We start from the raw sequence: 25,764 nt of genomic DNA, 5'->3' as shown, positions 1-25,764 counted from the left end.
CTTCCCCACGTCGCGGGAGCAACAAGCGGCCGCCCGTGAATCTCAGCTGTTGGTGGTGAGGCGGGGGTGCTTGCTTTCCTGCTGCAGGCACTGCCATGGAGGACCCCCGCGGGAGGAGAGCCTTGGCGCAGGGCAGGGGTTCACACAGGCCTGGGGTTTGAGGCCCAGAAGATCGTGTGGTGGACCAGGACGGGGCGCAGGTGCCATGTCTGGCCTTCCTCGGGGTCACCTGGAGCTTGAAGAGGAGGGACTGAAGAAGGAGGAAGCATGGGAGCTGCTATCTCCCGGTTGGTAGGGCGACCTGGCTGCAAATGCTGTTTGGAACCAGCAGGGCGGGGACAGAAGATGCCAAGGAGTGGAACGTGGGACCCTAGGGGTTTAGGGTTTGTATGAGGCATCACTGTCTGATTGTAGCCTTGTAGGTGATTGAGACTGTGAGCATTTGTGGAGCCGCACCACCTGCCCTGACACCACCTGGCATCCCGTTTGGTTGCTAGGGAAGCAAGGTCTCAACACCAAAGACTATGGCCTAGCCTTGCGACCAAGAAGGCGAGAGATTATGCTTTCCTATTTGGGCCTGCTTCGCTCACTTGCTGAGCAGCCCTGACTGCTTTGAACGCCTGCACCATGGAGATCAAAGGGAGGGCACAAGAATACCCGTGGAGCAGCTGTGACAGGCGCCACAGGTGTCACCTGCTCGCTCAAACTCGGACTACCAACTCCCTTGGGAATTCCTCCATATCCATCACTTGCATACAAAAGCATAGATTTCACATTTAATTACACCTGTTCCTTCTTCCCACCTTCAACAACTTTCCCCCAAACTTCTAGCCCCTTCTTTAGCAGTTTGTTTACACAATATTTTATAAATAAACGCTTCTTAAAATAATCACTCGAACACCACCACTCTTTGTTCCAGAAGTATTGCCTTCTGCAGACTTAAAAAAAAAAAAGTCTCCCAATATGCCTGCGTCATTAAGCAAGAGCTGAAGATTTAGTTCTCTGTTGTGTGGCCTTGCTCTCAGAAATAGGTCTCTCATACACACATTTCGTATCCCCCTCAGTTGAATAAGGTTTCTGACACAGCCACTTGCTTTCTTAATTTGTGTACCAATGACCCTCATTGGACTCAAGTTAAGAACCCAGGAGTCAGATTTCTTTTTCTAACAGTATTTCCCCTGGAATGGGAAGAAGAAAGTGAGGAGGAAGGAGGGAAGAAAGCAGGGAATTACTGAGCATCTCACTTGTGACTCACTGATGTCACTGCAGCTGTTGCCACACACAGGCTCCAGGAGGGCAAGATATCCTCCTGAGGGCTCCTTGGGCCATATGGTGCTGCTTTCCCTGGGTTTCTCAAAGCCAGCTGCCTCTGTAGTGCTAGTTCAGAGAGCCCAGGAAGAGTTGGGTACACATAGCCCTTCACAGCCTCCTAACAGCCCACAGTCACACATAAGGCTGAAACAGGAAGCTTACTTGCAGTGCCAATATGCAGGGAGCCTGAAGACAGGCATCATTACTGTGCATATCTACCCAAGGAAGATGTTTGGGACTCTGTGGCCTTTGATAAGGATGGAGTTTGTTGCTAATTTCCCCCACTCCCATCCCCACCACATCCTTATCCCTTCAGCATAAATCCACAGTCCATTGCATCCTGGAAACTCACTGATACTACATCTTGGGACCTGGCCCATCCCTTGAGGCCCAATATTGAGATGATATTCCCTATAGCCTTCCATGGAATCTTCTAGGCCAGCAGCCATACTGCTACCCAAGTTAAGTAGAACATCCCTGTCAGGTACAGCCCAGCTCCCATTCTGGCTCTTCAGTGTTCAGACCTAAGGCCACAGTTTTTGCTGAGACCCATCAAGTCTACTGTCATTTGGCAGCAGAGTACTCTCCCAGGAGCCCTGCATCATCCCTCCCTTGCCAAAACAACTGCTGGTAAAGCAGCAGAACCATCCTGTTGTGCGCTGCTTTCTCCTTAGCATGGTGCCCAGCATATAGCAACACTCCTCAGCCAGTCATTACTTGCTCTTTGCTTCATAAATTTAGACCTTATCAAAGCATTTGTCCCACATTTTAACAGCTCTTCAATAGAAAGATATCTGATATTGATTAGACATAGTTCAGAAAATACAGGCTATTTAAGAAGGCAAGCCATCTGAAATCTTACCCATCAGGAATAGATTTATTGGTATTTTATATCTACTTCCTTCTATTAACTTCTCTAAAAGGCCATTTTCAGTATGTATCACTCAGTCTCTTAGTCACTTGGTAACATTGATCGTCCTGCCTTGTTGTCCACTATGCTGCCTCAGTGACATCCTCCTGGCCTAGTCTGGTTCTTAGTTGCCTGCTCCTGTGCTACCAGCCCCCTCAGTTAGGGTGTTTCCAAGCCCTCTGTCCTCAATCCTCTTACTTGATCATTCTATGTGCTTTCTCTTTGGTTGCTCTCATCCATGCACACCACTTTGCAGATGCCCACCCACATGGTCCCCAGCTTATGATGGTTCTATCTACCATTTCTTCCAGCTTTAGGGTGATGCAGAATGTCGCATCATGGCTTTTGGTCTGTTCCCAAGACAGGGATGCTTTCAGGACTGGACAGAGGCAGCTGTGGCTCTAAGTTAGCCCCAGGATCCCCAAGGGAAGCATCTCAAGCTCTTCAATGTGCTCAAGCTACATGAGCAATGGCATTTGGCAGGTTGCATGGATTAAATGCATTTTCAGTTCAGGCTGCATTCAGTTTATCGTTTAGCAGCATGTATCTGCCTCCGTACCCCCATCATGTCTCAAGGAGTGTCTGTGTTAGGTGTGTTAGGTGAGTCTTCCAAGTCTTATAACCTCCAGATACATCCCACCAAGATGTGCAACGAGTCATTTGAGCTAAAATTAAGCTCAGCATAACCTCTTTTCCCATGCCCTTGCATTTATTATTTCATTAACTGGCCAGGAAGCTGGGGAGCATCACAGACTCTCCAGTTTTCTTGAGCCCCTGGAGCACCCAAGAGCACTTGGATGGCCTCCCATTTTCCAGACACCTAAACTCAAGAGAATATGAACTGCATCTCACTCTACTGTTAGGCCCTTGGTGCCTTGCAACTGCAGAGCAAAAAGGTCAATATGACCCAACATACCCTGCTGGTACTGATAGGCACAGTGAAGAGGACTTGCTTAGCCTCTGATGAGCCACTCATAGTCGTAAATCTCTGTGCAATTTGGATCAATACAGCAAAATACAATGTTTTGAGAAGTGATGGGAACAATGCATTCTGCCTTACCAAGGAGATCTGACCAGATACCATCATCTAATAGGAGAAAAACCTGTTGTTGGGGGCAGGCCTGTGGAGTGACAGCATGGGTCTGCGTCACCAGCGGAGTGGAACATCCTCCAGAGTTCTGCCTGGATATGCCAGGACTAATTTCAGGGGAACTGGACAGAGACAAAGATCAGTTGAACATGGTAATTGAGTGGCTCTTAACTAAAGATGTTTAAAGATACATGCTGGACCCAGTGCAATAGCCTAGTGGCTAAAGTCTTTGCCTTGCCTCTATCGGGATCCCATATGGACACAGGTTCTAATCCTGACTGTTCCATTTACCATCGAGTAGTCGAGGACAGTTCAAAGCCTTGGGACCCTGTACCCATGTGGGAGACCTGGAAGAAGTTCCTGGCTCCTGGCTTTGGATTGGCTTAGCACCGGCCATTGCGGCCACTTGAGGAGTGAATCAACAGATGGAAGATCTTTCTTCTCTGTCTCTCTTTTTCTCTGTAAATCTGACTTTCCAATAAAAATAAATAAATCTTTTTGAAAAAAGATACACCAAATTAACTGCTTTCAGATGGGTTTTTGTTTTCTAGTAAATGAGCATATTTTCATAAAGTAATCATTCAAGTAACAAACATTTGCTAAATGCCTGGGAGTGTTTAGCAGCCCTGCAGACCCTGCAGGGAACAAGGAGTGGTAACCTCTGCTTTCTAGGTCTTCCATCAGCGTAGGAAATTCACATGTTAATTTCCATAGTAGTATGCCAATAGTGGCACTAATGTCACCTTATTCTATAGCTGCAGCTTTTAAAACTGTACATTAAGTTATGCATAAAATGATGGAATTCTAACTAAAGTGTATTTATTACTAAAACAGAGTACCCTCCGATTTTCTCAATAGCATCGCTGCACCTATTTCTTTATGAATATTTATTTGTTTGAAAAGCAGAGTGACAGTGGAGCTAAGGAGAGAGAGATTTTCAAGCTGCTGGTTTGCTTTCTGAATGGTTGTAGTGCCCTGGCAGGTCATAACTGACATAACTCTCCATCCAGGTCTCATATGTGGGTGGCAGGGGCCCAATCAATAGAGCCATCCTCTGCTGCTTTTACAGAGAGCTAGATTGGAAGTAGAGCATCTGGAACTTGAACCATTATGTATATGGGATGCTGGCCTTGGCTAAACCAACTGTACCACAATGCCAACTGTAGCACAATGCCACACTGTTACTATTTCTGTCCTGCAGTAAAATCCACAGTGCTAGAATTCAAACTGTTAATACAGAAAATGAGGACTCCAAGGACAAATATTGGGCTCAGTTAGATGCCACTTGGGACTCCACACCTGGGTTCCAGTCCTGGCTCTACTTTCAGTTGTACCTTTCTTCTAATACACAGCCTCAGAGGCAGCAGATACAGGCTTTCAAGGACTTGAGTTCTTGCCACCTATATGGAGAACCAGATGAAGTTCTAGGCTCCTGGCTTTGACCTGGCCCAGTGCTAACTGTTGTGTGCATTTGGGGAGTAAACCAGTGAATGGAACCTCTCTCCCTGGTCCCTCTGCTTCTCAAGCAAATGGTTCTTTTTAAATGGAAGTTCCAGGCCAGGCACAGTAGACTAAACAGAGGCTAAATTCTTCGCCTTGCACATGCTGGGATCCCACATGTGCATAGGTTTGTATCCTTGGCTTCTCTATTTCCAATCCAACTCCCTGCTTGTGGCCTGAGAAAGCAGTCGAGGATGGCCCAAAGCCTTGGGAACCTGCATCCATGTGGGAGACTCAGAAGAAGCTCTGGGTTCCTGGCTTCGGATCAGCTCAGCTCCAGCTGTTGCAGCCACTTGGGGAGTAAACCAGCAGGTGGAGAACCTTTCTCTCTGTCTCTCCTTCTCTCTGTAAATCAGACTTTCCAGTAGAAAAACATAAATCTTAATAAAAAAATAAGATTCCACATGTGCCAGAGCAGTTGCCAAATATGAAGACATAGATGACTATTTTACCTTGTACTGAGGGTCATGTAAAGTCCAGGCTGAGTAAACACAGAGCCAGCTGCACCTGCGCTGGAGGTGCCCGGGCTCTGAGGAGGCTGCAAGGCCAGCAGCCAAGCTTCAGGGATCGTTGCCGTGGAATCGGGGCATTCTGGAGTGTGTATGACTGCTACTTCTTGCTGGGATGCCTTCCATTTCATATGACCTTGGAAATGAGGTACAGTTTGTTACAATTATTCTCTGAGAAATCATGAATTTGAATTAAGGTAGTGCCCATTCCTTAATAATAAACAATTCATTTTTGTTCTGTTCTGGTGAGGGAAAGAAGGAAAACATTCTCTAAAATTGCCGGAGTCTGCCTGTCTGTCTGCCTGTCTGTCTCTCTCTCTCTCTCTCTCTCTCTCTGTGTCACTGTCAGATTTTTGTTTGTTTGTTTGTTTTGTTTGTTTTTTAGTCCAAAAAGAAGGTTTTCATCTTTGAAAACATCATGGATTTCTAAAATGATTGTGAAATAGTCATAATCAAAACTCTAAAGACTTTTTACCTGAGGGCCAGTGCAGTGGCTCAATAGGCCAATCCTTCACCTCCAAGTACCAGCATCCCATATGGGCGCTAATTCAGCTCCCAGCTACTCTACTTCCTTTCCAGCTCCCTGCTTGCCACCGAGGAAAAGCAGAGGAGGATGGCACAAAGCCTTGGGACCCTACACCCACATGGGAGACCTGGCAGAAGCTCCTGGCTCCTAGCCTCAGACTGGCCCAGCTCTGGCTAATGTGGCAATTAGGAGAGTGAACCAATGGGTAGAAGATTATTCTCTCTGTCTCTCCTTCTCTCTGTAAATCTGATCTGCCTTTGCAATACAAATAAATATATCTTTTTTTTTAAAAAAGGTGGAACAAGTTTCTGGAAAGGGACAATGGTACCCAAGTCTTGTTTCCACAACTGAATTCAGTCCCAGTTCCTGCCATCCTGTGTCTCCAGATCATGTACAGAGATGGCTCCAAGCCTTACGGAGTGCAGTTCTTGAGTATGCCCATATTCTTTGAGTGTGTACTCTTCTTGGTTCAAATTTAAATCATGCTTGTCTGCTTCTTGTCCTCACTGTTTCTTGCTTAGGAGGCAAGGACCTAGACCCAGCCACTCCACGACTGCAAAGTACCCAGGCAGAAGAAGGAGTAGGAAGATGAGTCCTTGATAAGCAGACACATCTGGTACATTCTGAGAATGGAGAGAATAGTGAGTGTAAGGACGTGAGATCAGGTGGACAGGTGAGCAGAGGTCAGTTGGAGGAGTTTGAATTTCACTCTAGAACAATGGGAAGATTTGGAGGTGCTTCTTGACGGGATTGACCTGTGGTATTAAAAGATGACAGTGTTTCTCAGTCTGTTTCCTCCACATCAACGAAATGCAAGGTTCTCTCCTTTTTCTTTAAGGATTTCTTAATCTGTTGATTTCTTAGAGGATTTTCCAATTATTCTGTCTTTTCTTCTTAGTCTATTACTTGAATTTCCTAAGAGCCACACCAAATTCATGGTAATCTGATGTAGTTATCTTCTTTATTTTATCTTCAAAATATTAAGTTGGATTATTTACCTGTTTAAGTCTGTCTCTGATTTTCACTTCCACAAGTAAATGGGGTTAACTAATGTTTTTACAAAATAAATAAATTGATTAAAACTTTCCCTTAAAAAAATAAAAAGGATCTCTTCTTGGCCTTTTGGCTAAGATCAAGTGTAAAAGATAAAAAAGAGGGCCCAGCAGCGTGGCCTAGCAGCTAAAGTCCTCGCCTTGAAAGCCCCGGGATCCCATATGGACGCCGGTTCTAATCCCGGCAGCTCCACTTCCCATCCACCTCCCTGCTTGTGGCCTGGGAAAGTAGTTGAGGACGGCCCAAAGCTTTGGGACCCTGCACCCGTGTAGGAGACCTGGAAGAGGTTCCTGGTTCCCGGCATCGGATTGACGCAGCACCGGCCCGTTGGGGCTCACTTGGGGAGTGAATCATCGGATGGAATATCTTCCTCTCTGTCTCTCCTCCTCTCTGTATATCTGGCTTTCCAATAATAATAAATCTTTTAAAAAAAAAAGATAAAAAAGAAACATTCATATATTCAACTGTGGATTTGGCGTACACACTATTTTCCTCAGTCTGTTTCGAGTGAACAGTGATAATTTTCAGAGACTGTGTCACCACAAAAATCAACATACATTAAAAAATTATAAAGATCTCAAATATATTTGCCCTTTAATTTTTAAAAATTTTCAGATTTTTTTTCTGCTATCAACCTCTTACGTGATAGTTTCCACAACACTGAATTTTTGTTGGTCAAAAACAATCAGCATAAGTCAGGCTTCATGATTTTCTTTGAATGCTTTGTAACTTGAAAGTAAATATGGATTTAAACAGCCCATTACATGCTTTTTCAACCTCAAACTGTGGATCCTGGTTTCAAACACCATTCCATTTCAACCAAAGAAGGTCCCCTGCCTTCTGGTATACATGCTGAGGTTCTAAGAGGGATGCCATTTGGGGAAAATATTTTGTTGCTTAAGAAAAAAGAGAATGCAAACCATGAATACCAACTATTGGGCTTCACTTCAATATCATATGCATTTAAGATAAGAAACCACAACTAGGAAGAAAGAAACAGAGAGTAACCATCTGCCGATTCACTCCTCAGATGTCCACAAGCCACTGGAAGTTTAGAATTCCATTAGGGTTTCTCATGTGGGTGACAGGGACTCAAACACCTGAGTCATCACTGCTGGTTCACAGGGTGCCCATTAGCAGAATCAGGAACTGGAGCTGGGAATCCAACCCCACTACTCCAATGGGACTCACCAGACCAAACACTCAACTCAGATCATATTTTGAATATGCTTTATGAAAAGGATTGCAAATTCAGAGAAATTTGTAACAGCTAAAAAATCTCTGATAACTGCACATTTAAGTTACTGTAGTCTCAGGGATCAGATTCAGATTCTTAGATCTCAACATGAGTAAGGACTCTCAGAAAGAAACAGTGAACTTTTATGTCAAATAGGTTCTCTTGCTTTTTTCTTTCTGACACTTGCATATTTACTCATCATAATTGATTGTTCTGCTTGTGCAGTTTCCATATACAACCAGATTAGTAGAAGAGGAAAGGGATGACCACGTCACATGAGGGCAGTAAGGACAAGCATCTCTGGATCTCTGTGAGTAGAGTTCCCTGCACCAGGATCCTCATTTGGAATTCAAAACATCTTCCCTCCAGACTGGTCCCCCTACCTCCCAGCCAATCCCCCAGCCCTGCCTGCCAAGAAACAAGAAGAAACTCTAATATTACAGTTGTATATATGTGTATATACATACATATGTGTGTGTGTGTATTTTTTTCACTTTCATTGTGAGTTAAAGAGTTTGAGGGCTGGCCTAGGAAGACACCGTTTGACAACTTCATATATGTGGGAAATTTTCCTTCTAAAGGATAAACAGCTGTTCCCAGAAGAAACTGTTAGACACAGGGGATGTACAAGCCTGAGGCTGCCCACTCTGTGCAGGGAGATGAGGAGGAGAGAGGCACATTTGCAGCATGCATTGGTTCAGAGCCCGTGACGAGAACACTTGCTGCAAAAGACAGAAATAGTACAGACTGCCATGCTTAGGAACATGTTCATACATTCATCTGTCCATTCAACATCTGGTTCTTAGCTATACAATACCTATTTTACAACATCCAATATGTAATCTGAAACAGCTCTCTTCTATATCTTTTTCATCATCTATATTCTAAATGATATTTCTCTAAAATAAAGATCCTATATGATTGTAGAATATAAGAACACAATAGACTTCTTCTTAATGACATCACAAGAAGGAATATTCACTGGCGATACGTAACTGCGAGATTACAGTTCATCTGCTCTTTAGCATGTTTTGCATTGATGAAAAAGGAACAACAAGTTAGGAATAGTTGTTGAGGGCCTAGTGCTGTGGGCTGTGGCTTAGCAAGTTAAGCTGCAGCCTTTAGTGCCAGCCATCCCATTCTGGGCACTGACCTGTGTTCTGGCTGCTCTACTTGCCATCAGGTTCACTGCTAAAGTTCCTGGAAAAACAATAAAACATAACCCAAGTGCTTGAGTCCCTGCACCCACATGGGAGACCTGGAAGAAGCTCCAGCCTTCTGGTTTGTCCTGGTCCTGTATTGCCTATTGCAGGTATTTGGCAAGTAAATCAAATGATAGAAGACCTAGTTCTCTATCTTTCCCTTTCTAACTCTGCCTTTCAAATAAATAATTTTTAAAAGAATATCTATTGACCTGAAGAGAAGGCCGGGATGCATTAAAATAATGGAAAATTAAGATGCAAAAACGTAAATAAACGAAGGTCTCCTTTTTCACAAAGACAGAAATAACCCCAAAAAAGAAAAGTTTGGGTTAAAAAGGGGATGTATAGTAACTGTGAGAGACTATCACATACAGATGGGAAGATATATTGACAATAGGATGCTGGACTCTGCCATTGTCCAAGCCTACAATGTCAGGCTACACTTAAATAGTAGAATGATGGACTTATGACTGATTGTGAAGGACTATAGTATTGTAATGATATGGGGGGAATCAATGGGAGAGGTGGGGAGTTGGGGGGCTGGGAAGTGAAATGCCAGAGCTATTGAACTGTACCATAGAATATTAAAAGTAATTAATTTTTACAAAGGATAAATGCAAATTGTGCATACCAAGTTTGAGCAGTGGTTATGTTGAGGACAAGTGGGTTTTGTCTGTGTATGTATTGGGAAAAAAAGTGATCTTTTAAAACAAAATGATGAAATTATGAAATTGCAGCAATTAAACAGAAAAATTAAGATTTCTGTTATTGTGTTACTTTATTATGATGTGTGTGAACCTCCCCAACCTGGGTAACTAATTATAAGTAGATGTTTCTCTACTCACTTCAGGGCCCTTCTGACAAGAGTGCTTTAACCCCCAGCCACTCATAAACTCAAATAGAGACTTTACAAATAGGTAGTCTTGTCAGCTGCCAAAGCCTGTAAAAGGCAACTCCTGGCCAGTCCTAACCACTTCCACCAGTGAGGTCCCCTGCTGGTACTAACAGACTCTCCTTCATCACCCTAAGAAACACAGGCAACCTCCTTTCAGGTAGCCTACAGGTGCCCCAGGGAAGGATGAAGTGGGGTTGGCTGAAAACACATGGAGAACAAAGTGCTTAGTGTATTCTAGCTCACAACCACAGCACAGGTTTGTGGACCTCAAGGTCCCCTTCTCTTTATCTCCTCTGAATAATTATTTGAAAAGCAAATACAGGTGATAAACCATGAAGCACAGCAAGGACTCCCAATGTGCAAAAAGGCTACCAGCATTTTCATAATAGCATTCTCTCAGGAACTTTCTTAAAGACCCTTTTGTATGCATGGATTTCAGCATTATCTTACACCAAATTAAACCTATCTTTAAATTCCATTTTCCACAAACTTGAGTGTAAAAATAAATAGTAAAGTAACAAGCAACAGATTTATATGTGTATATGTACTTTTTATTATTAAGATCCACCCTTAAAAATCCTTTACAGATGCTTTCAGGTGAAAAAAAAAAAAGTATTTGTGAGACACCGAGAAAGACACGCAGCTCTAATCTACTGGCTCATTCCCCAAATGCCTGCGATGGCTGAGGCCAGGGCAGGGAGCTATGAACACAGCCCAAGTCTCCGGGTGGAAGCAAAAACTCAATTCCTGAGCCAATTCTGCTGCTTCCCAGGGTCTCTATTAGTAGGAAGCTAGGTAGAGTCAGAGGCCAGAGCCAGAATGGAGCTCACGTGGGATGTGGGCATCTCAACTGGTAGGCTAAACAACAACTCCCTGAGCCGAAACATCCTCTCGCTCTACAGAGATTATCATTCTGACTGGTCCTAGGCTCCTAGTCACCTCTCTTTCATTTAAGACAGACACATTTTATTCAAGAGAGCATTAGAGTTATGCAACTATTTTTTTTTTCAATTAAAAATTAAGGGTGGGAGGAGGAATCCTAGAACCAACATGTGGGAGAAAGATGTGCATTTAATGAAACCTCTAAGGCAGTTCTCCAGTCTGTGGAACTATAGATTGAAAGTGATTTCTTAGGTTGTAATTCATGGCTCTAGGAGTGCAAGATGCAATCACCAATTCAGTGCCTGTGGACACGAATTTGAATGCACTGGAAGTAATGACGCTGTGGACTTGTGGTTACATTCAGAATGTGTGCAAGTGCAGCCTCAAGTTATTTGTTCACTCAACATTTCAGCCACTCACAGATCAATTACATGGCTCTATCTACTCCCTAACACCAAACATCTGGTGAGAATTACAGTAATTCTACCATCCAGATGTTTAGCTTACGGTCACGCAGGCAGAACACCTGTGCAGTGAAGGAGCCTTTAACAAGACACTTGGTGGGTATGTTTCAACAGTACTTCTCTATGCAGATTACTTCCTTTTGTTAGACAATTTGAGGCTCAAACTAGAAGAAAATTTAGTTTTTCCTCAAGTTTAGGTTTTAAATTAAATAAAGAACAAAGATTTACAAAACAATGCCTAAGATAGTTACCATGTGGGTTTTTTTAATAATTATTATTTTTTCATTTTATGACACAGTTCCATAGGCTCTGGGATTTCCTTTCCCCATATCCTCTACCCTCCTTATTCATTCCCCCAATATTATTACAATAACACTGTCCTTTATAAACAGTAATAAGTCCATCATTCTGTTATTTAAGTGTATCCTGACATTTAGGTATAAACAACGGCAGAGAGTCCAGCATCCTATTGTCAAGAGGTTTTTTTTTAAGATGTATTTATTATTATTGAAAAGTCAGATTTACAGAGAGAGAGAAGAGACAAAGATCCTCTGTCCACTGGTTAATACCTCTAAGGGTTGCAACGGCTGAAACTGAGTGATCCAAAGCCAGGATCCAGGAACTTCTTCTGGGTCTCCCTCAGGAGAGCAGAGTCCCAAAGTTTTGGGCCATCCTCAACTGCTATCCCAGGCCACAAGCAGGGAGCTGGATGGGAAGTGGGTACTAGCATAGGATCCTGGCTCATGTATGGTAAGGACTTTCGACACTTGGCTACAGCGCTGGGCCATGTCAAGTGATTTTTAACAGTTTCATTGGGCATCCATCTTTGATTTGGAAATAGAGATTCATACTGCATTGTATCTTCACATCTGGATATGATAGTCTCTATTACACAGTTAATATACATCCCCTTAAATGAAAATCCATAAAACAAAATCAACAAGAGAAAAATAGAAAATTTACAACAGCATGAAGTTAAATAACATGCTACTGAATGACCAATGTATCCATGAAGAAATGAAAATAAAAACCTTCATGAGGAAAACAATGCTACTGTATGACCTGTGTGTCACTGAAGAATTTAATTAGAAAAACTTTTTTGAGGAAATGAAAATAAAAAGAAAAATACCAAAATTCATGAGATGTAGCAAAAATAGTATTGAAATGGACAGATATTTATAACATCTGGTGCTTAAAAAAATCAAAATATGTCAAATAAATGATCTAATAATGCATCTCGAGGACTTATAAAAAGGAAAAATAAACAGGAAGTAAGAAATAATAAAGCTCACAGCAAAACTAAATGGAATTGAAACTAAAATCTACAAACTGTGAAAAGAAAAAATCATTTTTCAAGAAGATGAGCAAAACAAACTTTTAGCCAGACTAGCCAGAAAAACAAGAGAGAAAAACCAAGTAAATTTACAGATGAAAAAAAAAAAATCCTAAGAAACTACTAAGATAATCTCTTCTTGTTGAATGGATCCTTTGATCATTATGCGGTGTCCTTCTTCATCTCTTTTAATACTTTTCACATCAAAGTCTATATTATCTGATATAAAAATGGCTATACCTAGATGTTTCCTCCTAAATGTATTTTCAAAACAACACAAAGTCCAGTTATCTTGATAAGCTTTAATCAGTAGCAAACATTTAGCTATTTCAGATGGTTCGACAAAATATCCATGTGTCTGTTCAGCTGTTTCTCCCAAGAACCATAGTCCTACATATTGATATGATATGCATATTAACATTCACATGCTGTCCTTTTTTAGACGCATTGAGAGACTTGTAGCAATTGGTTCATGAGTAAGTTTACGGAGGCTGAGAAGTCCCACTATCTGCCATCTGCTAGCAGAAGAACTATGGAAGCCAAGGGTGTGAATCAGTCCCAGGGAATTCCTGAGTCTAGTGAGCTGATGGTGCCATGCCTGCTCTGAGCCTGAAGGCAGCTAGGACCAAGCAGTGCTGCTACTGGTGGTAGGAGAAGATGGGAGTCCTCATCCAAACTGAGAGAGGGGAGTCATGGGTTGATGCTTGACACGCCAGCGAGAGCAGAGGTTCAGCCCACCAGTTGAAATACAAATATCTTCTGGAAATATCCTCACAGGTACTTCCAGAAATAATGATTTCTCACTATCTGGGTATCACTTAGCCCAGTCAAGCTGCTGTATAAATTTAATCATATCTGTGTATGTGTGTGTGTGTGTGTGTGTGTGTGTGTAACCTGTCTAAAGAAATAACTGAATCTAAGCATGCCTACTTACTTTCACTGATGTTATCTGACTTAGTTTTCATAGGATGACCCATTTCTCTGAGTGGTGAGATACCAAGACAGAGCCAAATACTCTCAGCTTTCACCAACAACGAAGCAGGAAAGCCACAGCACTAGTGTTCACAAAGTGTGAACTTGGAGCTAGGCAGTCTGTCGAGTGTTTAAACACGTTTGCACCCAGAGAGGTTCATTTGATTTGAGGCTGAAGATGTAACGCCTCATTTCATATTTTATCATCCTTGCCTGGTCTGCTGAAGTAGGCTCCTGACGGGTATCTCTGTTTCTACTTTTGTTTCCCAACAGTTCGTTCTGCTCAGACACACCAGACTGTTATTAAAATGTATCCTGTCACTTCCCTGCCTAAAGCTCCTCACACATTTCCCATTGCAATTAGAATAGAATTCATACGGTTCCACCAGCAACCTACAAAGCTTCTCTCTGCAAGCAGTCTAGCCCATGCCCACCTAACTCCCCTGAACCTAATAGGGGGCTGTTCTTTGTCCTGCTTTCCAGATTTGAGCACAGGGATCAGCACACCACAGCCGAGAAACCAGAGCCAATCCACTGCCTCTTTCCACACAGCCCAGAAGCAAGAACACTTTCACATGATTGGAAAATGGGCAAATGAAGAATACTATCTCATGCCACATGAAAATTGCACACAATTCAAATGTCAGTGTCCATGAACCAAATTTTACAGCCACACAGCCCTGTTCATTTGTTCCCACATTGTTCAGAGCTGCTTTTGTGCTGAAAGAACAGAACTGAGCAGTTGCAAGCAAGATGAGGTGGTTGAGAAAGCTGGGCATCTTTGCTGGCTGTCCCTTTACAAAAGAAGTTTGTTGGTCCCCTGCTTCTGCTACACAGGCCCTGTTTTGTTCCCCACACTCACTGTGTGCCATCCCTCCCTGGGGCTGTCTATTTCCCCTTGTCATTTCCTAGAATGGCCACCTTTGACTTTGCATGGCTGGTCTGCTAAGGCCTCACATGACTTTGGACAAAACCAGGAGAAGCTGGTCACTATTGCACTAAATTGCTTACCACAAAACACCCTGGATTCTGGAAGGAGGGATCTGCCTGAAGATTCATTCACTTCTGTCTCCAGCAGCAAGGGATGAAGAAGCTTTTGAGGCTGACTCTGAGCTCTGCTAAGCTGGTAATTCCACCTGCCATTGGTGTAAAGGGATGCATCTCACCTGTTAGCCTTAACAAAAGAAGGAGCTGAAGGAAGATACTCTATGGTCTAAACCTCAGACTTGGGAAAGCAAAGGACATGTCAGTGTAATGGTCCCATGGCCACTTCAGCCACATCAACACATTATAGCCAGCCAGGCAGTGAGCACAGGTCAGAGCTCTTTTTGTTGTCACTGTTATTGCCGTGTCTTTTAAAAGATTTGCTGAATTGAAAGGGAAAGGGAGTGATGGAAATCTTCTGTACACTGGTACATTTCCCAAATGGCCACAATGCCCAGAGCTGAGCCAGGCTCCACATGGGTGGCAGGGGCCTAAGCACTTAGATCATCTTCTACTGCTTTTCCAGACACATTAGCAGAGAGTTGGGTTGGAAGATTATGCAAGACAACCAGAGATCTACTATTGGATTGTGGCATCACAAATGGCAGCTTAACTCACTGTGCTTCAACACCAGCCCACTGAGTTCTTGTATAAAAATTTATTTATTTTATTGAGTTGGAAGGCAGAGACACAAACAGGCAGCAGGGTGATAGAGAAAAAGAGAGACTATAAAAGATCTGTCCTCAAATACCCTCAATGGCTGGGTCTCAGCCAGGCTGAAGTTGGGAGCCAGGAACTCCATCCAAGAATCAGGTTTCCTGTGTGAGTGGCAGGGACCCAAGTGCCTGAGCCATCATTTGCTGGCTCCCAGGGTGCACATTAGCAAGAAGCTGGAATCAGGAACTTGAACCCAGGCACTGATATGATATGATATGCAGGCATCCCATGCAGTACCTTAACCACTACACCCAACATCCACTCCTAGAAATGTAAATTTACTTGGGCTATGGGACCTTGGCTCACAGACCTCCCTTCTGCATGTCAACTGCAGTCCTCCGCCCTCTGAACCTGTCTTCTCAACAAAATACCACCCAGCCTCATGCTTGCAGACTCTTCAAGAATCTAAAACTAAGATGTTTACAAAACTACATTTTAGATCACCTCTTAAAGGAATACAAAATATTTCACTAGCTCTCTCTTCACACCAGAATGAAATTCTCCTTAATAAAGGCCAAAGCACAATTCCCAGAAGACTGTGTCTTATGAGTGGTTCAGTTATTTGCTGGGTATTTAAGTGTGTGATTTTGTTCTTAAAAACACTGGGGCTAAGATATGTAGGTGATCTCAAGGGGGTGTTGCCTATAAGTCAAAGATGTTGGATATATGAGATGCAGGGATTGTTTGTGTGAGGGGAGTGAAGAGAGAGAGAGCAAAAGGGTTAGCTGTAGACACCACAGTTCAAGGTTAAGGCAGACAAGCGATGGATCCAGACCTCCTGGGTGAGGATAGTTCTCAAGTTCATGTGGCAGATTAAATTAGGAGGTATCCATTTCTCAAAGCAAGTCAGCAAGCAGAGACTGCTGAAGGAATTATTTTTGTGTTGTGGAGTGCAGTGGATACCAAAGGGGAGGTTTCTGAGACAAGCACCCTGGGGAACATGTGAACTGGGATTTTTTTTTTATTTTCATTTTTTGTTTATTTCTTATTTGTTTGTTGTGAACTGGGATTTAGAGGAAAATATGGTGAGCCTCTTGACAGAGAGGGTAGTGCTAGGTTGAAGGCTGCTTTTTGCAAATGAGGCATGTGTGAAAACCTTGGAGTATCCTGGCCCTGGAATTAAGAAATGTTGGTCCCATTCAGTACCCTGACACTTTCTAGCTGTGTGCAATTGCTTTCTGGGAGTCCATATTCTCTTCTATAAGGTCAGAAAAAAATGTGATTCCTTTTCCCAAGGTTTTTTTGGTGGAGTAGAAATACTGCATAGGGGTTGGCATTGTGTCCCAGATTAGCCCACCATCTGCAAAGCCAGAACCCCACATGTGTGCTGATTTGAGTTTCAGCTACTCCACTTTTAATCCTCCTCCCAACTAATTGTCTAAAAAAGCAGTGGAAGAGGGCCCAAGTGCTTGGTGCCATGTGTCCACATGGGATCCCCTAATGGAGTTCCAGGCTCCTGGCTTCAGCGTGGTCCAGCTCAGCCCTTGCAGCCACTTGAGGAGTCAACTAGTGGATCAAAGGTCTCTTTGTCTCTCCCTCTCTCTGCCACTCTGCCTTTCAAATAAGTATATGAAAAAAAAAAGACTCATTGTATTTATTGGAAAGTCAGATATACAAAGAAAGGAGATATAGAGAGAAGATCTTCCATCCACTGGTTCACTCCCCTAGTGGCTGCAATGGCCAGAGCTGAGCCAATCTGATGCCAAGAGCCAGGAGCTTTTTCTGGAACTCCCATGTGGTTATAGGGTCCCAAGGCTTTGGGCCATCCTTAACTGCTTTCCCAGGTCACAAGCAGGGAGCTGGATAGGAAGTGGAGCAACCAGAACACAAACCAGCACCCATATGGGATTCTAGTATGTGCAAGGTGAGGATTTAGCCACTAAGTCAATGCACCAGATCCTTGCAAGGAAGTAAATCTTAACATACACATGACAAAAAAAAAAAATACACAAAAAGCAACTTGCTCTGTGCCCTGCTGAAAGGGCAGCTGGTGTGATTGTTCATTTGAGTCTTTTAGAGAAGGGTACTGATGAAAATAATGTAATCTTCACCAGGCTGTGAGGACTGCAGCTTCAAAGTCTCACTGCTATTAGAAGCGAAGAAACCCCGTTGGGGGGGGGGGGTACCTGAGAAGATTCCTGCCAGGAGGAGGACAAGAATAGAGAGAGCCACCTGCAGTCTTGGGTGTCAAGGCAGTATATGTTGGCCATGCCCGCATTGCTGTGTACCCCAGCTGAGCGGAGGGACTAGGGTTACAAAAAAGACAACACACAGTGCGTCATTCTTGTAAAGAGAATGCCATTTATTCGAACTTAGCCTGCCTCTTTTATAGTCTGCCCAGTTCCTCCCAGTATTATCCCAATGCTCAAGCAACTCCTAAGCTCCCCCGAGGGCATCTTAAAAAAGGGGAAGCAGGGAAGAGGGAACTTGCTGTCAAGCCAGAGGCTAAATGTATCAGGCCAAGATTGCCCATCCTGTTACCCCTTAGAAACAAGCTAAACTGTGGAGTTAACCCTTGGGAGACCAGGGCCTACAGTATAGAGCCTTTGCTTGACTAAGAGGAGAAGTGTGGGTGGGGTCTCATTCAGAGGATTGATGGGAGGCCAGCCCCATGGGGAATGCTCAGAGTCTAATTGTAGTCAGGAAAAGAAGCGAACCTCTGAGCCAGAATAGCTTGCCTGAGCATTTGGCTGGAAAGTAGGCCACAAGCCAGGAGGGGCCTGAGCAGGTGATCTGCGTCAATGTGGCTGTTGCAGAATATCTGGATGTGGGTGTGGGAGAAGCCTCCACTGCAGAACCAGGTGACTGTGCAAAACCAGAGCCCTGTCAACCCTTTCACTCCTGCCTGTACCACAGCTTGTGCATCCTTGCTCAGCATGTCCACACTCTGTTGGTATCCACAATCCTGTTCTTCTCAACTACAAGAAGCACACAAACGCTGCAGGCAGCAAAGGTTAAGCCAGGCTGGAAGCCACTGACTTTGGCCAACAGTTATAGGAGGGTGAGGAAATTCCAAACCTCTAGAAATGACTCCATGTCTCCAGAAAGATTTTTTTTAGAAGAGATGGATGGGGTATTCCATCTGGTTAGGGCCCACCCTTTTGCCAACTCACCAACACATTCTCTCAACATAGATCTCCACAGCAGCTTACGGAGCATCTTCAGTGTTTGAGGCTTTGAGCTGGTGAGAGACCAAAGTGGATTCTCATGATAAACAGACCCAAGCTCTGGTTCATCCTCTTCAGATTCCAATTTGTGAGTGTTTTCCCTGTTTCATTTCCATCTTCTTTTCCTGTCTGGTTCCCATGCAGCAGCTCAACATGCTCAGCTAATACACAAGGAAAGGTGTTGAGGGTTGTCAATATATAATATACACAGGGTGGGTTCTAGCCGAGTGGTTAAGACAGCCACACCCCTCAGAGACTATTTGGGTTCCCTACCCAGCTGCAGCTCTTGATTCCTGCTAATGTGGACCCTAGGAGGCAGTGGTATGGCTCAAGGAATAAACAATGTAAATAAAACAGTGAGGTATATGAAAGCTGAATACTGAGTTTTTTTCAGGACCTTGTGTAATCGTTCACATATTAATGTGCTTTGTAAATTTCCAAGAAGAAAATACAACAGTAACAAATCTCAGATCCAACTGTCCTACAGAAGATGTTATTGGCAGAATTGCATCTAGGCCTTTCACCACCTCCCAAATTTGTAGTTGAAGTGCTACTGTCTTGCACTTGGGAATAAGGCCTTCTCAAAGGTAATTAAAGTGACATGGGGTCATAAGAGCAGGCATATATAATGGGTGTCCTTACGAGAAAGGGAGATTAGGACACAGCAGTGACACCAGACATGTGCACACTCAGATAAATGCCCACACAACAGTAGCCATTTTCAAGCCAAGAAAAGAAGCTTCAGAGGAAACCAAACCTTCTAATCCCTTGATTGTGAACTCCTTGCTTCTAGAATTGTAACATTAGTAGCTTTCATTGGTTAAGCTGCCCTGTGAAATACTGTTATGCCAACCCTAGAAGCTAATGTAGAAAATCCATTGATGATTTGCCGACCAGTTTGGGATATGCTAAAATAGTATTAATAATCACTTCCATGCTACTTTATTAAGCCTTATGCTGGCCACCTCTCACTTTTATTCATTATTTCTCACTGAATTACAGGCACAAATTTTCCCTACCTTGGTGTGCATTCTTTGTACTTGATTCATATCCAGCCCTCCAAAGACCAATTTCTGCCATTGTAGACAGACAGCGCTGTGCATTCTCAGGTTGTACTCTCAATCCCTGCACAGGGGCTTCAGGACTCTCATGGCTTTGTACTGTGTCAAAGTTATTCTTAAGCTGGAACTAAGTTTCCCAGAATATGTGGGGAGGCAGAAGTGGAACAGCAGCTAAGTTTTGGGTGAGGTAGTTGGTGTAGGATCAGGCACCATCAGTTCACACACAAGGTTATGAATTTGCTGGCTCATCTTGCTGGCACAGAGTTGGAGCTAGGCCTTCAATCACTCCAGTTCCCACAACAGCTGCTCCCTCTGCTTCTCCAAATTATGGGTTGCATTTGTGAGGCATTCCTCTGTAAAGTGCACTAGCTCTTCTGTAGGTCACCCAGGCATGAAAGATCAATGTGGAGGCCTTCAGTTCCAGTGTATCCATGTTGGTTTTGCCTCATCCACACAGATACCAGTGTGTGCTTGCTCCCTCCCATTTCACACCCATCTTCCCTTCATGAAATCTGCTTCCTTAAGGCCCATTTCTAGACACAGTAGCAACATGGCTTAACCAGCTCTCTAATGACATAAATTCTAACCCCTGTAATAAATTCTTTATTTTGATCAAGGTAATTTTATTTCTCAAATCTAACTCTTATATAGATTTTGTAACCAGAGTAGGTACTACTGTAATAAAAGCCTAAAATGTGTGTCCTGGCTTTGGGACGGGACTGGGTGGTGGACAGAAGATGGAAGGTCCTTGAGGATTCTGCTGGTGAGAGCTTAAATAAACATGAGCAAAACAATGTTGCTATCTGGAGGAAAGGAGACATTTTTATGTAGTGGTGGGAAGTGTGGCAATATGGAAACATATAGTAACTTAGAACACAGAAAATGTGTCAATGAGCTGCAAGATTTAGTTCAGGAGATTACCAGGCACAGTGTTCAAAGCGCCACCAGGCCTGTGACTGCCTACAATAAAATCATAGGACACAGACAAGATAGAACATAAATAGTTAAATGTAAAGGTGACAAATTACTGAGTTTGAAAAAAAAATGATTTCTTATTCTCTGCTTTTCCAGATGGCAAACAAATCTAAAATTAAGGAACTGACTTTTAAATCAGGTCCCAGTTAAAACGGAGTGAATAGAAACTATGATCTCTCTTTCAGCAATTACATGAGGCCCCCCACCCCAAAAGCAAGTTGGATTTGTAGTAGTTTGGCGTAGTGAGACCTCTGTTTGAGATACCTGCATCCTGTAACAGAGCACCGTGTTGGAGTCCTGGCTCTGATTCCTGTTCCCTGCTAATGTACACCCTGGGAGGCAGCAGGTGATGGCTCTTGGGTTCCTGTCACCCACGTGGGAGACCCAGATTGAGTTCCTGCCTCCTGGTCCAGTCTCAGCTGTTTCAGGTATTTTGGCAGTGAATCAGCAGATGGGAAATTTCACCCACACTAACCACCCCCTCGACTTCCATATATACCTCTCAAGTAAAACTTAAAACTAAACAACTAAAAGCAAGAAAGAAAATGTATAGGAACTAACATTGACTCTGGAAGGAAATACTAGCTGGTGGGTTGGGGAAAGAAATCCAAACCCCAAGAAAGGGGTTTGGTGAGTGTCCCAGGACTTCTCTTCATATCTCTTGATATGGAAGGAGGTCAGTCAGAAACCCAGAACTGCCTCAGTGATATAGACAGAAAAGCTCCAAGAGAAACCCTGGATTTCTAATCCAAAGAATGGGGACAACAGCTCCTACATAACAGATAGGATACAGGCAATCTTCTGTTTTGTTTCATCCTGATCTGTCCTGACACCACAAGAAATAAAATGTGGGATGGGATCCCAGGGAGGAGAGAAATGTCTTTTATTCAGGTGGGAGTGATACATGCATGTCCTCAGGGTCGAAGGGCACATTATGCCAAATTAAAATGGTGATCACCATCTTTCTCATCTATCTGTGATGTGATGCTGGCCTCTTCTATCAAGAGGGAAGCTCTGTCACTCCCCTTTGAACCCAAAGGACCTCTTTGAATATTGCCATCAATACAGTCTAGCAAAAGTGACATTAGTGACTTCCAGACTAGACTATAAAAGACAGTGCAGTATCCTTCCGGTGTTTACTTAGGAGATTCACTCTTGGAAGCCAGCTGCCAAGTGGGGAGGAAGCCAGGCCGCATGCAGAAGGCACATGTGGATCATCTAACTGACTGCTCCTGCTGAAGTCCCAGCCAACTGCCACCAGGAACCCCAGATTTTAGCCCCATTCATCTAACTGTAACTGATCAGAACCCTAACTAAGCTCAATCAATCCCCAACTGTAAACGATAATAATAATGCAGAGTTTCTGCGTTTTTTTAGGCCATTTAGATTGGGGTGGTTTGATTTATAGCAATATCAACTAGAATAGAGACCAGAACAGTTGCTTTTCATTGACTCTCAAACTTTCTTCAAATTCATTGTTGTAACTCCTATTTGAAACCTCCAGTCTCACATACAGGTTGGTAAAGTTTCCTTACTGTGGTGTCCTCACATTGTGGCTCACACTTCTCTCCTGGGTCTTAGGAAATTGGGTCTTTATTCATTGACCTAGAAAACACATGTAAGATCAGCTGACACTAGTAATTGTCTCCAAGCTACACCTTCAGTAATGTCAGGCATCAGATCAGCAAAGGGAGGAGGAAGACCTGCCACACAGTATGAATAATCAGGCGTGCTTATAACAGAAACTTAGAAATAACTGATGAAAGTGTGGAAGAGAAATGACTGTAGTTATTATAAATGAAGTATCATACAGATACTCGAAACAGATGTGATCAAGACGGAGTAAATAATAAATTAGAGAAAGAAATCTTTAAAAAGAAGTAGGAGGAAAACAGAGGGAAATGGCAAGAAAATGGAAACACAGACTTAGGGAGAGAAGAGAGAAGAATCAAATGATAAGAAACAGAAAATGAGAGAAAAGATCAGATGTAGTTCCTAACATATGACGATTTGCCAGATATCCCTGATGCAGGCATGCAAATAGGAATGGGGTTCCAAGACAAGGAAGGTGCTATGCAAAGAATGTTCCAGCATTTTACTGTTTATAATCTCTACCTTGAAAAGGCCTGAGGGTCTGGCATGATAGCCTAGTGGTTAAATCCTTGCCTTGCATCTTCTGGGATCCCATAGAGGTGCCGATTCATATCCTGGGAGCTCCACTTCCCATCCACCTCCCTGCTTGTAGCCTGGGAAAGCAGTTCAAGACAGCTCAAAGCCATGGGAGCCTGTACTCACATGGGAGACCCGGAAGAAGCTCCTGGTTGCTGCCTTCAAATTGGCTCAGCTCTGGCCATTGTGGCCATTTGGGGAATGAACCAGTGAATGGAAAATCTTTTTCTCTGTATCTCCTTCTTTGTATATATCTGCTATTTCAATAAAATAAAATAAATCCTAAACAAGCAAAGAAAAAATGGACTAACAAGACAAATATATTCTGATGTTATGTTACTTTTCTGTTAGAACATAAATATCAGAGTAAGTTATTGCTATCCATTAACAGATTAAATTATGAGTTGCAGCAATAAAACCTAAGATTCTTAGTGTATGACAGGAAAAGACTATAAGGCCAACAGAGCTATCCACAGTACATGTGGGAAGACTGATAGGGAAGGGCCAGTATTGTGGTGGAGTGAGTTAACCCATCACCCTACAATGCCAGCATCCCATATGGGCACCAATTTGAGTCCTAACTGTTTCATTTTCCTGTTCTGCTCCCTGCTAAAATCCCTAGGAAAACAGCAAAGATAGCCCAAGTATTTGGGTGCCTGCAAACATGTGCAAGAGCTGGAAAAGCTTCCTGGCTCCTGGCTCATTTGGGGAATGAACCAGTAGATGGAAGATACCTTTTTTTCCTCTCCCTGCTTCCCTCTCTCTCTCTCTTTATCCTTCCCCACCTCTCTCTCTCAAGTCTGCCTTTCAAATAAATAAATGAATGTTTTTAGAGCACATTGAAGTGATGAAGTGATGGCTATTGGCTTCCTGGTCATCTTTCAGGACACTAGTTTGAAGAACAAAGCACACGACATCATTCTATAAACCATACTGGAGGAAGAAACTAGTAGAGACAGATACAGCAATAAACAACAGCAAGACAAGCAAGACGATCACCATAGTAGAAACTGGTGGTCTGTAGATCACATCCTCACTCTATAGATGAAAGGATTCAATCTGCTGTTGCTAAAACACAGTGCTTGGGGCAAGAGACTTCATTAAGAAAAGAAATTCATTTAGCTCACAGTCCTGGAGGTGGCACATCCAAGATTATTTGACCTTTGGTGAGGAGTCCTGTGGCTAGGAAATAACAAGAAGGGTCCAAGCACATGGAGTGTCATTACTTTACAACCACCCAGTTACGTGTGAACTAACTTGCTTTACTACAAGAACAAGACTGGCATCAATCCTTTTCAAGGTGGTATACCTATGGCCCAATTAATAGTGAATGAAAAGATCTCTTTCGCTGCCATTCTGTCTTTACAATAAATAGAATTTTTAAAAGCACAAATACTCCTCTAGGTTACTACATCTATTGTGTTCAGCCTGCAATGCGTAAATGCAGATGTCTGGATACAACACAGTGGTTAGACTGGGACATAGCTATCTCTGTAGCCAGTCATTTCCTGATTATTCATCTGTCTGACTTAACACATTACCTACTGATAGGTCCGCATTTTAGCCTGAGAGGTTAACTCGATGTCCAAATTATGTCTCTGTGTCATCCCATGTGTTGACATGCTTGGCCCATCCCACATATCTGCCAAAAGCAATCATGTTTAGATGCCAACAAAAGGACTCTCTTGGACCTTACTCTGTCAAACCATGAAGCTCAACACACATAGTTGATACTGTTTTCATTCTGAGGCACACAAATTGATTCTGTTCAATTTATCTTCTAGTTCTCTTTCTACTTTTTATTTCAAAGATTTATTTGTATTTATTTGAAAGGTAAAGTTACAGAGAGAGAAAGAGGGAGAGACACAAACACACAGAAAGATATTTTCCATTTGCTGTTTCACTCCCCCAAATGCCAGCAATGGTCAGAACTGAACCAGACCAAAGCCAGGAGCCAGGAGCTTCTGAGTTTCCCACATAGGTGTCAGGAACCCAAACACTTAGAGCATCGTCTTTTGTGTGAACCAGGCCATTAGCAGTGAGCTGGATCAGAAGTGGAATAGCTGGCACTTGAGCTGGCATGATATAGGATGCTGGTATTACAGCCTGTGGCTCAAACAGCCACAAGGTTGGCCCAAGTCATTCTAATTTTTGATCTTTCAGCTACCTTTGCTCCTGTTATTTATCCTACTGAAATTCACAAAAATGCAGGGACAAAGCACCCCCATTCCTGTGAGAAGGCAGAAGAGCCTAATGCCTAACTAGATTCAGCACCCCAAACCCCTTCTCAGCCTTGTGAGCTCTTGGAATTCCTCATCTGGAGAGTGGTGATGGGCATTTTTGTCACTTGTTTTCTTCACAGGATTATTTTGCTGCTCAAATAAGATTATATAAGTGTGACAGCACTGTGAGAGGCTTGCCAAGCTACTCAAAGGTAAGAAAAACATGCAGATCATCTGCAATACACATCATCAGGTATGCATTCTCATGTGGCTTTTGCGCCTTTCTTGTGTCCAGCCAAATCAAGAGAAATATCAAGTATAGGATTCTTAAGTATCAGGTTTTTTGGCCTTTATTTTTCTGGGCAAGATAAATATTCCTTCAAGTACCTTATAGATTTTTTAATCTTTCAAGCCACTTTGATGCAAATATTGAAAAGCTCAGCAAGAATGAATATGCTACATTATTTGTGACTTTATTTAATGAGCACCTTCATTAATGAGACAGTACAACATGTGACCTACTTTTTCAAATGCAACAGTGGGTATAGGTGGATGGCAATCAAACCCTTGTGCCTGCTTAGAGGA

General features: G+C 43.1%; 1 protein-coding gene across 4 annotated transcripts in view; it reads right to left on the bottom strand.

Moving 5' to 3' along the window:
* IRF2 (interferon regulatory factor 2) overlaps positions 1 to 25,764 on the bottom strand; it is a 147,521-nt gene that overhangs the window by 92,060 nt on the left and 29,697 nt on the right. The window contains exon 1 of one of the 4 annotated variants that reach the window (XM_058669939.1): positions 14,896 to 14,917. The exons of the other annotated variants lie outside the window; for them this stretch is intronic. The gene's annotated coding sequence lies outside the window, so the exon portion shown is untranslated. Of the gene's footprint in view, positions 1 to 14,895; positions 14,918 to 25,764 lie in introns of those variants that run through there. 4 annotated transcript variants of the gene reach the window in all.

Source organism: Ochotona princeps, chromosome 11 (assembly GCF_030435755.1).
Source record: "Ochotona princeps isolate mOchPri1 chromosome 11, mOchPri1.hap1, whole genome shotgun sequence".
Lineage (NCBI taxonomy): Eukaryota > Metazoa > Chordata > Mammalia > Lagomorpha > Ochotonidae > Ochotona > Ochotona princeps.
The sequence above is the reverse complement of the archived record's forward strand: the minus strand, read 5'-3'. Positions and strand labels throughout refer to the sequence as shown.